The following is a 16,690-nucleotide window of genomic DNA, read 5'->3' on the forward strand; positions in this document are numbered from 1 at the left end:
CTAACTCTAAAAGCCTGTTTCTCCATGGTTCTCATTAAGCACAAAAGCCTTTCTAGTTTGACTAGGATGGAATTGCAGACAAGTTTGTGTCTAAGTTTAGTTGGTGGCACAAGGCACCAGCTGGAAGAAAAAGCTAATAGGCTGACTGAGACACGTCATCTCTTAAGGCTTGTGTATAAGCCAAGCCCACAGCCCACCTCTAGTTAAGGCACTGGACTGACACACACACAGGGACTTCACATCCTAAAACAGGGCTTGCTTGTTGGAAGTTGAAGGCTCTCGTGTCCTAGCCTTAGAGGTTAAGGAATATCTTTGTTTCTTGATTTGCAGAATGCGTACATTAATTCTGTAACAATTTAGCTGAGGTTTGCCAAGGTTTACTGTAATCTTAACTCCCCTAGCCATCTAGAAACCAATTCCAGCAAGTATATATTAGGGTCACCAGTAATAACATCTGCTCTCCCATTCATAACTTCCTCACTTATATACTCAATACTAAATTTCCCCCAAAGAGATGTCAAATGGAATTGGGAGAAAACAAATAAGAGGTTATTTGTGGTGAAGAAGTGAATCTGCCCAGGCCAATGGTGCAGAAATCTGGTGGTCAGATTCATTCATACATGTTCTTCCACACCCAAGCACACATTTTTGTCACTGGAATTTGTCCCACAATTTGTTTTTTAGATTAACTTCTGTCTCAAACCAACCCCTTAGTCTTCACAAAAATTAATATTCTCTCTCCCCACAGGCAATGCTTTGTATTCAAGAGATCTTTCCAAATTTATTCACTAAGGAGTTAACTTGACAGTTTATGATTAGTAACTGTGGCTACAGCTTCCATAAATACAGTCTTCGCACTTTTATATGTCCTGGGGCAATATTCTCTAAAGTGGAAGCAGAACACCTAATCATATTCCTCCCTTGTCCCCTTTCCTTCCTTCTTCTCTTCAGCCTGCGGTGTACCTTTTTTTTGCTCTTGCCGTATGTTGTTCTATTGTGCTTTCAAAGAGCACCCAAAACTTTCTTAAGGAAAGAAATGAGCAGGAAAGGTTAAAAGAAAAGAGCTGAAAGTATACTGTTTCTTTCCTTGTTAAGCCACATATAATGTCAGGGGCGGAGGGGTGGGGCTCCAGATACCCTTCAGCAAATGCTTTTCCCAGATCTCTGGGGACTTTATCACAATTTAGGAATCCCTCCTAAATCTCCCCTAGTATCAATAATTTCTTTTATCTACATTTAGGCTGTCCCAGAAGAAATCTGTGTGCATTTTAAATTTTAGAATCTGACTTACTTCCTTCTTAATTTGTGAACTTGGGTCAAGAGTTTTTAAAAGGGGAAAAATGGTTTCACTGAAGTGGATGGATGTCTAGAAATAGTATACATATAAACAAACAGAAAAGTAGATTACCCAGGAGGAAGAATCTTACAAAAGTCTGGAAGTTGCCCTCCAACTGAAGATGGGTTCCAGCTGTTTGTTCCTGAAGATGGGGTCCAGCTGTGTGAACCCAGAGGCCCCTTTTGGTTCTGATTATATAGTGATCAGATAAATGGGGTGGGAAGACTAGATCTAAAGGTCCCCAATCCTAGCAGAGACATGAAAACCAAGGACACTGCTCTTGGACAAACAAGGAGAGTCATTCACCTTTTCTCTGGGGATGACTGGGTCAAATATTAACCTACCTGAATGGATTAGAAATTTGTTCTGGGAGACCAAGTTTGATAAACATGGCCTTTTGTCCCACAGCTGCCTATTTCTGACGTCTGTGATTCTGACTCTTGCCTACGGCAGGGCATGCGGTGATCTGGATCCAGAAGATGTCGTTTCTGATCTTATGGGCCATCTCCAAGAACTGCGGAGGGGAGCCTGCAGAGTAAGATGATGCTGTTCCACTCTCCTTTGTTTTTATCCACATAATTTGGTTTCATGAAAAATGCAAAGTAGGCTATTTCATAGATTTCACAGAACCAGCAAAGCATTCCTAGAGAAGGTTAAGTGATAGCTATTCGTACGCTGCCCGTGACCTCAACCGTCCAGCTACTAACCCTCATAAGTTTCCCAGATGTAATTCCTGGGCTTCTCCTTCCTTTCGTCCTAACCTGTTCATAAGAGATTAATCCTGAGCGCTCAATCTTCTGTTCCTTGTAATACAGTTGCAAAATGGATGATCTCCACCATCATGCAACACTGACACTGCATCTACTCACAAAGCTGCTTTGGATTTGTTGCTTGAATAGAAACAAGCCAACTGAGTCAAAGGTCACTGGAGTCACTCTATAAAGGTCCTATAATTTCAAATATCAGGTAGCCGCAGGATGCTAACTGTTTCACAACCTCAGCAACCATCTGCCCTGGTGTGGCATCTCCAACAGTGCTATCTTTTAAAAAATCCTCAACCGTCTGTTGTCATCCATCCACCTGTTTTCTGCCTGCTTGTCTCTGAGAAGGTGTGGTAAAGACAGGCTGCCTGCCAATAATATAACTGTACTTGAAATCATCTTAATAATCATAATAATTATAGTCATTGCCATTGCCTTTCATTTTATGAAACTCTCACATACGTGATTGTAGCTGTCACCAGGACTGTGTGAGGTAGGTGTTATGCAAGTCGGGAAGCTCCCAGATAAAACAGCAGGGGAATGGTATAGGCAGCCTTCAAACCCCCATCTCTGGGGGGAGGATCTACTCATCTTGCTAGATTTAGCACAAGCAGCACCTCTTCTGAGTCCTGCCAGGCCCTCTATGGTCCCATCCATCCCAGAAGAAGTTGCTCATGTCTTCCTTTGTTCTCTGTACCCAGGACACACTGTGCTGAGGCCAGCATGGGGTCCCAAGAGGACTCTAGACTTCAGGTGGGTCCTGGTGTGGGTGAAAAGCTAGCAGGTCAGCCCAAGTGAAGCCTGTATGTGTCAGTCTGCAATGCTCCAGGGATGGATTCATCTGTAGAGAAGGCCATGAGGAGAGGTGGGAGAAAGATGTCAAGGCCATGGAGCAATGCTGGGCAAGGAATATGGTGTGCTTCATTCATATCTCCTCTGAGCTGGCCTCCAGGGCCTATAGAGAGGGCTCTACAATAAAAACTTTCATAAAAAATCAAGGTTGTTTCATGAAATGTCTCTAAGATTCAGGAAGCACACAGCAACCCAGCATAAACAAGTTCACTACATGGTTGACCACAGGTGGTGTAGGGTGTTGGGCAGGAAGCAAAATACCTTCCTCACCGGGAAGGTTGAGACAGATTTGAGGTGAGTCCAGACAAGAACTAAAGCAACAGGTCAGACCTGGGCTCTATCAGAAAAGAAGAGGACACTGTGTGTTGGCATCTTCAGACATTCTCAGCAACATGGGCCCCTTTTAGGGCAGGGATTGACCTCCTGCAGGGAGCTGGAGGGAGGAAGAACTAAATGGCAGCCTCACTGTGTAGACTGAAGGGACTAGTTGGCAAACATGTTTACACCCCCTGGCAATTTCAGGAATGCGCACAGAAGCATGTGAGCTGATCTGGAGTTCTTACAGCATGTGTGGCTTGGATCTGGCTTCACTTTAGATTAGCAAACAGGCCGTTAGCCATCACCCTTTGATGATTCTCCATTAGATGGAACTCTTAGAGAGAAGAATAATGGTTTCATTCTTCTCTGCATTCTTAGTATCTAAAAAAGTGACTGATTCCTAGGCCCTAAGTTTTTTGTTTTGTTTTATTTTGTTTGTTATCCCTCATTGCTTCTAGAAACATACCATCTGATCTCACTTTGGAAATCTCAACCACACAAATTCTCCTGGCTTCTCTTAAGACTTACAAACGTAGCTGGGTTTGGCAACAGCTACTGAACAGGGTGGGCCTGATTCCCAGGTAAAGCAGGAAGGCTTCCAAGGTTCCCAGGAAGGCTCTGCTTAACTGACTGGTAGATCCCGAAAGCCCATGGATAGACCTTCATTTCTTAGGTATCGGTCCCTGTTCCAATGCCAAAATTCCTAGGAGGATTAACTCTTTAAATAGCTGTCTGTGATCCACACATGCTCGGGCATGTGCTTTTGAGCCTAGTTGCAAAACAGTTTTGAGTAACTGGAAAGGCCTGAGGATTTGAGGAGGAGGAAGAGTGGGCAGCACGGGGAACCTGGAAAAGGACCAACTTCACTTCTGGCTTTTCAACTGTGTTGAGGCACAGCCCTGTCTGAGCTTCCGTTTTTTTCCCCTGTCCTCTTCTCTTTTCCCAGCATCCCCAGCCAAATTCTGTGTTAAAAGGAAAAAAGTCTGGGGAAGCGAGAAAAGGACCCAGCACACAGCCGAAAACTGCCCCTCCCTCAGTACCTGGTGCCTCAGAGTTACTGAAATCTCTGGAAGGGAAGGGATAGGTGTCTCTAACATACAGAATTGTTCTGCCAAATACCAAAGTTCAAAGTTCAATGTCCATTAGGTACAAAGAGAATCAACAAGACAAGGGGCCCACAGAGTGGGGCCTATGCCTGCACCTAACAGGGTGTCCTAACCCTCACTTTCCTTTTGTGGGCAAACCAGCTATTTGAGAGTGGTACCTATTTTAAATTAATCACATACCACTTTTTAAAGAGATGCTGAAGAACTGAGTTCTAAAAAAGTTGTTAATTTTGAGTGTCATTGCAACTACTGTATTGTAAATGATGGAAAATAATTGCATATGTTAAAAAAATATGAAACTTTATGAAGTAAAAAAAAATAAATAAAATTTTTAAATTAAAAAAAAAAGTTGTTAATGGTGTGCCTGGGTGGCTCAGCCAGTTAAGCATCAAGATATTTGATATTGCCTGGGCTAAGGGTCACCATCTCAAAGTTCATGGGATCGAGGTCCACATTGTTGGTCTCTGTGCTGGCAGCATGGAAACTGCTTGAGATACTCTCTCTCCCTCTTTGTCCCTCCCCTGCCTGCTCTCTCTCTGTCTCTCAAAATAAATAAACATTAAACAATTTTTTTAAGTTATTAGTCATTTGGTGGGGAAGACACTGCCAGGCCCATTGTAACACCCCTGTGGCCTCAGTAATCCTGGCCAGCGAAGCAGCAGCAAACTCTCAGTGTGTGGAGATCAAGATGACTTGATTAACAGGATCCTCCTCTGATAAATCACCTACAGCACACACACAGAGTCCCATGGCCTGGAACACCAGGTCAAACACCAACTTGCACAAACAGACCAGCCTCTGATGTTAGTTTTATGCTGTGTTGCTGGGAGTGGCCTCCAGCCTCTGAACACAAGTCAGGTCCCTTCTTTACCTGTGGTCTTTGCCTGTAGGACTCCCCCTGACAACTTGGGGAGAATTAACACCCTCCCCCACATAGCTGACAATGCACAAAGCCAATTAGGTGAATGGCAATGGTTGCTTTTGTTCCAATTGTTTTTCCGTTCTTTTCAGCTTGGCACAATGTGGTCATGATGAAACAGAAAATAAAGGTTTGGTGGCGGAGGAGTTTGACTCTTTCACTAAAATGCATCTAAGTGCTTACTCATTTGTATTTCAAAATACCTACAAGGAATTATTTTTTTCAATAATTTTAATAGGTGTGAAGTAATTGTCAATTGGGAAAAACCCACTCATATGTTTAAAAAATGTTCTGACAGCTTGAACTTGAAAGTCATTCCCCTCTTCCTGAAATTTTTCTTGTCTCTTCTTCACACCACTATTTCGTTCCTTTGTCCATAGACACAGGAAGCCTGGGGTTCTCCTTCTAAGGACTCATGTATTGGTGTCCTTTACCCTTTAGACAGAGCATATATGTTTAATTCTGTCCTTAAGACTAATCATACAATTAGGTGATGGAGAGAAATGAACAATCTCTAAATTTGTTTTAACTCTACCTTTTTTTTTTAGGTTTAGAAGTATGAAACGTATTGACTAACAGAAGAAATGGTTAAAAGAGGATGAAGCTCCAATGAAAAGAAGGATCACATCTCCAGGAACTGGGGGGGCCGGGCAGGGGGGCACCACGACTGAGGAAGAATGAGCCAAAGTCTTGCTCATATGCCTGTATATTTTCAAACAAAGACAAAAATTACACATTTACTCTCAACAAATGGGGGGCTGTGTGCCCATTCTCTTTCCCAGGTATCTCAAGGTATTCTTCTGAGAATAAGTATTAACAGAAATTGCTCTTTGCTCAAATATGGATTAAGTGAAAACTCCTACCAAGGGGTTTCACTGGCCTGCTTTCGTTCACTTTCTTTCTTTTTTTTTTTAAAAAACACGGAACTTTTCTTTTATTTTATTAATTTTTGATACAAAGAGAGACAGAGCATGAGAGGGGGAGGGGCAGAGAGAGAAGGAGACACAGAACTGGAAGCAGGCTCCAGGCTCTGAGCTAGAGATCAGCACAGAGCCTGACGCGGGGCTCGAACCCACGAATGTGAGATCTGACCTGAGCCGAAGTCGGAGGCTTAACCAACTGAGCTACCCAGGCGCCCCATGTCCACTTTCTTAGTCATCTACGTTAATTTTTGAATCTCATGGGCAAATGCTTCCAACAATAACTTGACAAATCTCTTACCTTTGTATTCTTATAACCTGATATGTGCTCTTTCAACAATAGCCAGAAACATTCTTCTTTTCTTGGAATGTTTTTCCCCCCATCTTCTCTGTCAAATTATAGCTCTTCTCCACATTACTTGAGTACTTTCTTTTATAAAAGGATAATTTACACCCTGCCACCCCAAGATGTCATAGAATAAGAAAGGGGGAGATCTGGAGGACCATCAAGCCCTCATTTTACAGATAAGGAAGCTGGGGAACAGAGAAAGATAGCATGCATTGTCCAAGAAACATCTAGTGGTCCAGGACCTAGAAGCTTTCCAATGTACCACACAGCTTTCGTATTCCACACTAGCAATTTCTAGAAAATGAAAGCTTATTTTAAAGGTGTCACTGAAAGTCATTGTTTAAGGGAAACCTATTGACTATTTCCATGAATTTAAAAAATATTTACTCCCCCTTTATCTGTAAAGGAGTTGCTTAAAATAAAGTGTGTGTAACAAAATTGTCCTACCAGTAACTGTGTAGTTGAGGAGTTCTTGAATGCCTGGGGCTGCTTCTGGGAAGTCGGCCAGTGCTATGCAGGTAATTATGTCACTTGGGTTCCTAATGATTACATTTATGACGTGATTATAAGGATTTTTAGAACACAGAGGGAGGGTCTTGCCTCATTTATTTCCCTAGTCCCTGGAATGATGCTGAAGCTGTTTTTACTGTCCTTCCTAAATAAGATGCGGTGTTTTGCCTATGTGCCGCCATGTGTTACCATATGACATGCTGTCTCAGAGTCGGAAGGGCTAGGATCCCAACATTCTAATAAGAAAGCTTGGGTTAGAGGTTGTTTGCAGTGTCTCCCAGAATTTCACAACACTGACTGAGGGTGGGTTAAGGGTGAGGAGACAGAAGTGAGTAACCCGTAAACGAAAACATCAGCCCCAAGTGCCAGTTATGCTGGCAAAAAAAGGACAAGGCCTGCTTCATCAATCTGGCGATCAGCCTGGGTACCAGGTAAAGAATCCTTCGGTTTGAGCAAGTGCAGGATTCCCCCCACTTCGAACCCCGACCCTGGCCTCCATTCTGTCCGCCAATTCTGTGCTCCCCTCTGAGTCTACATTCTAGGCAACAGACTGTCCTGGTGCCATCTCTGCTCAGCTGCGGGAAGGAAACCTCAGGGTGGGAATGTCGACTCGCTAACTCGTCTGAGAACAGGACTTTTACCTTCCTTCCCATTCCTCAGCAGCTCCAACCCAATTTGGCAAACGACTCCCCAAGAGTCCTACATGACCCTTCTAAGAAGGGGTTCCTCGGGTCAAAACGCTTTTGGTAAAACTACGGAGGAAGAGCGGAATGCGAACCTACCTCGGCCTCGGAACAGGCTGCAGAAACGCACAGGGCGGTGGAAAGAAGTTTTTCTCACCGGCTTCTTCCCGCTCTGGTTTGTTGACAGGGAGCTGGTAGAAGACGCAGAGACCTTCTTTTGAATCCTGTTTTGGAACCTGGGTGGGGTCGGCTTTCGATTGTGTACACGGCTACACTGCCGGGCGGGGGATGCGGCGGAAAGGGGGCGGGGAGGAGGGCGGTGGTGGAGCCTCTGTTCTGTTGGGACCGCGCCCTTTTTCTTGGAGGGGCTTCCGACCAAGACCTGCCCCTGGAGCCAGAGCTTCCGGCAGGTCCCTGCTTGGGCAAGGAGAGGGCCTAGAGACCCGAGCCCCACGCGGCAGAGGCCTCGAGGACTCGGCCTCCGGGGACAGCGGGGCTTGGGACACCGCCCGCCCTCCCCCCATCCCCCCATCCCAGAGCGAGGCGGTCCCTCCGAGGAGTCCGCTGGCAGAGAGCCCAGGACACCGGGCAGTTTCTTCCCGCACCGCTCATCAGGCCCACACGTCTTCGTTCAGGTCTCCTTTTCTTTTGCAGGATGTTCGGAAAGTGAGAAAGTTTGTACAGAAGTAAACTTTGGGGTAGTTTGGAAGGCAGGAGAAAAGCAAAAGCTCGGGCTCGTCCGGGATTTGAACCCGGGACCTCTCGCACCCAAAGCGAGAATCATACCCCTAGACCAATGAGCCGCGACGACAGATCTCTGCCTATGTTTCCTCTGAACACTACCTTTCCATTCACAGTTGGCCGCCAGGCTGCTCCCGATATCTGCTGTAAGTTGTGACATTTACCTTTTGCCTCGCCTGCCTTTCTCCCATCTTGACAAGGCCTCACCCTTTTGAAACCTGACAAGGGTCCTAGCCTCGCTTATTCTCCCCGTTTCACTTTCTGGAACCCTCCAGAAGCCGGATAGGGTGAGGAGAGGCAACTTTTCAGATTTCGAACCGCGTGTTGGGCTCCATCCAGCACCGCCGGACGGAACAGCGAGCTCAATTCTGGAGGGAGCCTGGCGGGGCCTGAGGGCCCGAGCCAACCTTGCCTGCTAGACTGTAGGGTCCCGAGACCCAGGCCGGACGCGCTGCTGCTACCTCGCGCGAGCCTAACACCCTAGGGGCAGGAAATGGTGGGCACCGACTTAAAGGGAACCAGGGTCGGTGGGAGGTGCGGAAGTCGCCCTTGTCCAGATAGGCCCCTGAAGGAGACTTTTCCACCTCCCCACCTTTGCTTCCCTTGTTTCCTGGGTCTGGAATTCTCTCTCTCAGGCTCAGCCCTACTCACGTCCAATCCTGTTGCAGCTTCCTGCTCTGGCTCAAAAATCTTTCCTGTAAAAGTATAAAAATATAGAAAAACTGCCCTGTAAGGGCCTCCCCCTAAATGAATGTGTGTATAGAGTGCGGGCGAACACTCGGGAAGAGGATCACAGTTTGGGGGATTTCCTTTGCAAAGTGAAGCCTCTCAGGCCGCAGGGACCAGATATGTTCACACAGCGTTTATAGACAATGTACTTCTGTACCAAACAGTGGTCTTGGGTTTCTGAACCGTGGACTTCAGGCAGCGATTTTGGGTCAAATAGAAGCCGAAAGAACACATCTGAGGGAAAATTAACCCCATCCAATTGGCTGAGTTGGCGTACAATCGACTCCTCACTAGAATCTGTGCCCTGCAGGATCCATTTGTTCACACCTGCTTGGCGAAGCTCAAACTCTTTGGGACAGGGATAAGGTCTGGAGAAAGCAACTCTAGGAGACCCCCAAAGAAACGAGAGCGATGAACCCCTGGTGACTGGGAGTCACCAAAACTGAAGCTCCTCCTTCGAGCCGGAATCGAACCAGCGACCTAAGGATGACCGCACGGTAAGCGCACTACAGTCCTCCGCTCTACCAGCTGAGCTATCGAAGGGGGCATGTGGAGCGCCTCTCTAGGGTCACTTATTCAGCACATCCATAAACAGAGGCGCGTGGGAAACGATCCTCCGCCAGCTAGCAGATAGATACTCCAGAGTCACAAAATCGGCCTGTGAGAAAAGTCCCGCTCCCGCGGTTCTGGGTGCAACCCTTCTGGAGAGGGATTCCCCTCTTTCACCAAAGGGCTTCCAAACCAGGGCCAACCCGTGGGCTCTTCAGGTGCCTGGCATCACGTGGCCGCCCGGGGTGGGGGCACTTGCTAGCCCGAGGGCCGTTGGCTGCGGCGGTGGGATACGCGGTTCTAACCACGCAGCCGCGAGCCAGGCGGAGGGCGGGCCTCGGGGTTTCAGCCTGCGCCCCTTCCCGTTTCCTACTTTTCTGTGCTCGCCTCCCAGTCCAAGCGCGGCTGCATAGGCGAGCTGCAGCTCTCTTCCGTTTACACGTCCACAGACTCGGGGAGGGAGAGGATGTGGAATACAGCACGTACGGGTAAGCCCGATGTTTCTGTCAGAAAGGACTTCTGGAGAAAATATTTTAAGGTTTTTTAAAGAGGTCGTAGTTTCGTGGAGTCAGTAACAAACTTAGTGATCCAAGTCTATTACTTTCCCCGCTGGCTTACTGAAGGTGTTCGGAAACCCACTGAAATGGGATACCTCGCTGGACTGCCTACTCTCTCCAGAACCCCTCACCCGGACGGCTCCTCCCCTTTGGGGAGCGGAGCTTGTTCTGGGGTCCAAGCCTGCGCAGAGGGCTAGAGCCCATTCTTTTCCCACACCGCCATTAGCCCTGCTCCAGCTCTTGCCGCCCTCAGAGAGGGCGTTCATGGCGAGTCAACAGAGCCTGGGCGTCCGCGGGGCAGGCAGCGCTTTCCACAGCTTGTAATGGCCTCCGCCACCATCCAGGTAGCAAAGCCGCACTTGCGCAGTAGCACATATGAGGAGGTGTTTCTGCTCTACGTGGTTTATTCGGGTTGTTAGGACTGCGGCAAGAAGATAGATGTACCCAATTTCCGCAGGGGTTAAAGTTACTGGACAGAGAGGGGTCCAGGGATGAGAGCGATTTAAAACAAAAGGGAAGACCACGCAGGCCCCAGCGAGATTTGAACTCGCGACCCCTGGTTTACAAGACCAGTGCTCTAACCCCTGAGCTATAGGGCCTTGTGGAACATTGGCTTGCTTCTTCCTTTGAAAAGGAAAGTTTCTATGCTGGCTCAGGGAATCAAGCGCAGGAAGTAGATACAAATCCGAACGTCGCTTCCATCTGTTTACTGCTGGAATTCTATCTGCAGGCTCCTGCTAGGGATAACACAATGTAAAGGCCAGAGACAGCTAGGGATAACACAATGTAAAGGCCAGAGACAGCAACCACCACTATTTTAAGATTGGAGAACTCTGCTTACAACAATCGAACACACTGAAAGAGTCCACCTCCCCTCCCGCAGGCTGAAAATTAAGAGGGGAAACCAGGCGCAGGGGAAGTTGCCTACCACGGGTGTCTCAGCTGAGACTGGGCCTTCCCACTGATTTCTCCTTGACTCGGGATAACCCCCGACTTTCAACCGCCTACCTCAAGTTCCTTACATGTAGGAACCTTTCTCACAGCTCGAGTCTCCGCGCCAGCAAACATTTGTTATTTAGTTATTTAATTCATTCCTCCATTCAACAAACCCTGACTGAATTCCAATTCTGTGCAAGGCTGTGCACTAGGAACAAGGCGTCAGAAAGGGTTTTGAACGTGAAGTCCCTGTCATATAGTCTTGTGGAATAAAATAATTTTTTTATGAAAGAGAACAGTGAAAAGTAGCTGTGCCGGGTGTGAGGGGGAGGTGTACGGTGCTGAGCTTCGCAGATTCACGGAGCCATCAGAGAGGCAGGCTTTCAGGAAGGGATGGGGGTTTGAGCTGTACCTCGAAGGGAGACTAAGACACAAGTCTGGGGGCGGAGTGATCTCTGATACAAGAAAATGTATGAGCAAAGTGTGAGAGGAAAACTGAGGCCTTTAAGGAGCCAAGGCACAACAGTGGCTGGAGCAGATGTCTGTCTGCCCTCCCGGAAGTTATCGGAAGGTAAAACAGGTCAGTAGGAGACCGAGAGAGGTTAAGCCCTTTTTTTAAAATGGAAACTCACCAGGCATGGATATGCAGAATGAATTGAAAGGAAGAGAACCCAGAGTCAAAGGTACATCAGAGATTGGTCATGGTGTAGGTGCTCAGCTATAAAGCTGCAAGAGGGTGACAGTTATGGAAAAGAAGGAAGGAATGAGGGAGAGAGAGGGAAGGCATATTCGACTGAAGTTAAATATGAATAAAGAGTCAGTTAAATACGAATAAAGAGTCAGTCCAGAGTCAGGGAGAACTCTCGAATATTATACCTCAAAAAAGCAAGATGATATTTTCAGGGGAGAAAAAAAAGTCCAAAGGAGAATGGGTATCTGGAAAGGGCAGAGGGGTGAAATGCTGGGATTTAGGTAGGCTGGATTTGAAGTGAGATTGGAAGAGTTTATGGGAATTGTACCATAGCTAAAATAGTCGTGTCTTGACGTCCATAGATTAATAGGTCCTGATTAGATCAATTTACATGACTTATCCACTGAGTTAGAGTCTCTAAGAGTCATGTGGTCTTGTAGGAAGAGAGTACAAAAGGAAGACTGTGGAGATCTGAACACGAGCTGAATAGCTCTGTTGTAGGCGTTTGTCCTATGAGTGACTGTCCAACATTTTTGAACACTGTACTTACATTTGGTAATTTCACATAATCTAAGTCTTAGAAAACTTGCTTTCCCAGCTCAGTGGACATGTGACCTAGGTTCCATTAATTAGATTAATGCAACAAAGATTTCAATTTAGATGTGTAGAACAGGATACCAGATGGAAATCCCATGTTTTTTCAATGGTGAGATAAGGTCTGTAGATCGTTATCTTTCTTCCTGTTGCGAAAACACTTGGTCAACTTTCCAATGTTGTTTTGCTCTATTTTTCTTTCTTCATTGATGAAACCGGAGTTAAACCTCCACACCTTGTCTTTCATTTCTTTTAACTTCTCTTCCATATTTTCTTTTTGTCTTTCCAGGTTGCATTCTGAATAACATATTCCTAATAGACTAATGTTCTCTAGAGCTGTGTTTAATCAGCTGTTAAATCTGTCCACTGAGCCAATTGTACTTATAAATTCTAATTTTCAATTCTAGAAGTTGTATTTTATTTAAGAAGTTCTATTTTATTTTTGTTTAAACTTAACACAAGTTTAAGGTGCACAGCATTATGGTTTGACTTCCATATAGTGTGAAATCATCACTGCTATAGCTTAGTTAGCATCCATTATCTCATATAGATAAAATAAAAAGAGAAAGTAAAGAAAAAAATTTTTCCTTGTGATGAGAACTCTTAGAATTTATTCTTTGAATGATTTTCACATATATCATAGAACATGGTTAACTGTAGTCATCAGGTGCCCATTACATGTACTTAAGTGCTTATTTATCTTGTAACTGGTAGTTTGTACCTTTTGACCGCCTTTCTTCTATCCCACTCTCCCCACCTCCTACCTCTGGTAACTACAAATCTGATCCCTTTTTCTATGATTTTGCGCTTTTTTGTTTGTTTTTGTTTTTAGATTCCACATATAAGTGAGATTATTAGTATTTGCCTTTGTTTGACTCATTTCACTTAGCATAATACCCTCAAGGTCCATCCATGTTGTTCCAAATGGTAATATTTCCTCATTTTTATGGTTAAATAATATTCATATATTATGTTATATATTATATGAAACATTATATATTATATTATATATAACATTATACATTATATTAGATATTATATTATATTATACTATATATAACAACTTTATTCATTCATCCGTGGACACTTAGGTAGTCTTCATGTCTTGGCTATTGGAAATAATGCTGCCATGAACATGCAGTTGCAAGAATCATTTTAAGCTAGCGCTTTCTGGGGCACCTGGGTGGTTCAATCAGTTAAGTGTCTGACTCTTGATCTGTGCTTAGGTCTTGATCTCACCGTTATGAGTTCAAACCCCATGTTGCCCTCTATGCTGAACGGAAAGCCTACTTAAGAGAAAAAAAAAGGCAGCAAGTTGTTACTTTTGTTTCCTTTGGATATATTACCAGGAGCAGAATTGTTGGATCATATGGTAGTTCTGTTTTTGATTTTTTGATGCTCTTCTATTTTGTTTGCTATAGCGGTTTAGATACTAGTTTATAATTCCACCAGCAGTCAAGCCAAATTTTGCAATTTCCTATTCCTTGCAGATATCTACCAACCTGTCTTTTTTAAACATAGTAATTATATTCATTTTAATATCAATAACAGATAATCCCAATATTATTCTATCTAGGTAATAATTACTCAAGTGTTTTAGGTAATTTTAGGTAATTCTTACTCAAGTCACTTTGTTTCCTTGTGTAGTTGGTCATCTTTGAGCACTGCTCAATGTCTTTGCAAAATTATATGCAGTAAATTTGGGGGACCAAGATGAAGGAGACTTCCTGGGGGGAAATATATATATATAACTTTGGTTTCTCCCAGGCACTTGGAGCACCACCAACCCAAAAGGACCCTTAAAAAAAGTTAGCGGCCAGAATATTTTCTGAGCCTCCAAGATGATGTTACCAATCTGCAAATCAGGGAGAATGGAGACCTGCAGTCACAGCTTCTCAGGACAAATTGCAAACTCATTTGTTCTGGTTTCCCTTGTTAAGTTCAGCTGATTTCTGCTGCTCTCCATAACCATTATTGGAAGTAGGAGGATACTGGTAGGTTTACTTCTTGTCCATCCTTACCCTAGGGGAATAGCTCTTTAATATTAATGGCAAATTAATATTAAACTCAATATTTGGGGAAAGTGTCTCACTAGACTTTCTATTTTTGTTAGGTGCTGGGTCTTGACATATGTCCCTTTTGTTTCTCCCACCCAAAGAGGCTGCCAAAACTCTTGCCCAATTTTGCAGTAATTAGCAAACGTCTTCAGAGCTACAAAGGTCAATGCTTCCCCTACCTCTTAGATTCTGTCTTTTGTTTAGATTCGGGCCTAGTCGTTGCTTACTACCACTTCAGTACTTTGTTGCTTTTAAGGAGATTTGGTAACATCTTATCCAGTATTTTATCATTTTTCCTCAAAGAGTTTGGTCCAAATGAATTAGCCCACAATTATTACTAGGATGGACATTGGACACGTAGGAGCTGTAGCATCAAATCATATTCCACCACATAAACTGAGAAGCAGAGAAGGCATTACTGTAAAAAGAATACAAGGGAGAGCATGGGAAGGTGATAGCGAGAAAGGAGGCCTCCTGTACACTTTCCAAACCCCTGGCTGTGGCCCCCTCCAGAGGCCTCAGCGTGCTCCCACTCTTGGAATCTATGAGATTTTCCTGGATCCTTACAGAAAGCCTCCTTTTTTATTTTAGCAAAAATTTTTTTCAGCTTCAAGACTCTCAAGTGCACCAAAGTGCTCTCAGCCTGTGCCTCTCTACCTTACTGCTTTTATCTTTTAATATTCAGATCAACATTTATCAAATGACAGCTGTATTTTGACAACAGATCTTTGTTCCAGTCAACTTGATCCACTTATAATTCCCCAAATAGAATTCACACCTTTTTCAGTTGTGATCATTTGATTATTATTTCTTCAACTAGAATGATTTCCCCTTTCATCATACCTGTCAAACACTACTTACCTTGGAAAGGCCATCTCACTGTTCTAACTCACAAAGTCTTTGCTGTTTACCGGGTAGATTTCATCTCTTCTCTCCTCTGAAACCCATGATATTTTTTCTTATCCTTGCTGTTCCTTCCATTTCACTCCCACTCTCAAAAGACTGAATAGGATAAATATAATGGAGGTGACCCATGGCACCTAGGAACTAAGAATCCAGACTGACATTACACACTCAACACATATTCAGTTCTTTATGAAATTATCAAATTGTTCTGGTCTCCTTCCCATATTTCTTCATCTTATATGAAAGATTGTCAAAAGACAACACACATTTTAATTTTATTTTTTAGTTTTCCAGACCTACTTCTAAGTTGTGGTTTCCTATCCCTTTTTAAAATTTATTGTTATTTTTTAAGACTTATTTTTAAGTAATCTTTACACCAAGGTGGGGCTTAAACTCACAACCCTGAGATCAAGAGGCATATGTTTCACCAATGGAGCTAGCCAGGCACCCTGCTTATGAGCGTCTTTTTTCAAATGCTAAGAAAGATACAAAGAAAGAACAAATGAGAAGGCAACGAAAAACGGAAGGAGATTGTAGTGCACTTAGTGCTCGAAGTTTATTCTGTTTTAAGAATCATATACATTAATGGGTGCCTGAATGGCTCAGTTGGTTGAGTGCCTGACTCCTGATTTCAGTTCAGGTTGTGATCTCATGGTTTGTCGAATGGAGCCTGTGCTGGGCTTTGCACTGACAGCAAGGAGCTTGCCTGGGATTCTCTCCCTTCCTCTCCCTCTGTCTCTCTCTCTCTGCCCCTCTCCACAAACACACACGCTCTCCCTCTCAAAATAAATAAATATTAAAAAATCATATACGTTCATATAATGTCCTCGGCTATACCTCAGCTCCTTGAGGGAAAGTTGTATGGTTCATATTTCTGCATCTCCAATTACCTAGCCAAGAGATCAGCATATATCAGGGAATTAGCAGTATTTGAAATGGCCATCAAACAAATGCAGATATATGTGCAGAGAAGAAAGGAAATTATAACCTACAGCAATCTGGAACGCCATGGAATCTTTTACTTTCCTCTTCCTGGAACTCTTGGTAAAACAAACACTAAAAATCTCCAAGGGCATTCCAGCTCTCATATACTTTAAGTGTAAATTCCAGGAAACTTGTCTGAATTCAGGTGGCAATTCTCATATGTATGTGGTCACTACATGGTGTGCCAGATAC

The 16,690-nt window shown here is 44.3% G+C and overlaps 2 protein-coding genes and 3 non-coding genes across 11 annotated transcripts in view; all 5 read right to left on the reverse strand.

Moving 5' to 3' along the window:
- Nucleotides 1-7,942, reverse strand: part of ANG (angiogenin) — a 12,292-nt gene extending 4,350 nt beyond the window's left edge. The window contains exon 1 of one of the 5 annotated variants that reach the window (XM_029951261.1): nucleotides 7,854-7,942. The gene's annotated coding sequence lies outside the window, so the exon portion shown is untranslated. Of the gene's footprint in view, nucleotides 1-1,408; nucleotides 1,514-1,680; nucleotides 1,767-7,008; nucleotides 7,059-7,853 lie in introns of those variants that run through there. The other 4 variants (XM_029951264.1, XM_029951262.1, XM_029951260.1 and 1 more) reach the window with 4 other exon arrangements.
- RNASE4 (ribonuclease A family member 4) overlaps nucleotides 1-8,252 on the reverse strand; it is an 18,779-nt gene extending 10,527 nt beyond the window's left edge. The window contains exons 1-2 of one of the 3 annotated variants that reach the window (XM_029951267.1): nucleotides 7,854-8,016; nucleotides 7,009-7,100 (exon numbers count right to left, since the gene is read on the reverse strand). The gene's annotated coding sequence lies outside the window, so the exon portion shown is untranslated. Of the gene's footprint in view, nucleotides 1-1,680; nucleotides 1,761-7,008; nucleotides 7,101-7,853 lie in introns of those variants that run through there. The other 2 variants (XM_029951266.1, XM_029951265.1) reach the window with 2 other exon arrangements.
- A 233-nt stretch (nucleotides 8,253-8,485) lies between these two features.
- Nucleotides 8,486-8,557, reverse strand: TRNAP-UGG. The gene has a single exon. It is a non-coding gene; the product is annotated as a tRNA-Pro (tRNA).
- Nucleotides 8,558-9,676: 1,119 nt separating this feature from the next.
- TRNAY-GUA lies at nucleotides 9,677-9,767 on the reverse strand. Its single transcript is given in 2 exon segments — nucleotides 9,677-9,712; nucleotides 9,731-9,767. It is a non-coding gene; the product is annotated as a tRNA-Tyr (tRNA).
- A 1,089-nt stretch (nucleotides 9,768-10,856) lies between these two features.
- On the reverse strand, nucleotides 10,857-10,929 carry TRNAT-UGU. Its single transcript has one exon. It is a non-coding gene; the product is annotated as a tRNA-Thr (tRNA).
- Nucleotides 10,930-16,690: the final 5,761 nt, after the last annotated feature.

Source organism: Suricata suricatta, chromosome 9 (assembly GCF_006229205.1).
Source record: "Suricata suricatta isolate VVHF042 chromosome 9, meerkat_22Aug2017_6uvM2_HiC, whole genome shotgun sequence".
NCBI classification, from domain to species: domain Eukaryota; kingdom Metazoa; phylum Chordata; class Mammalia; order Carnivora; family Herpestidae; genus Suricata; species Suricata suricatta.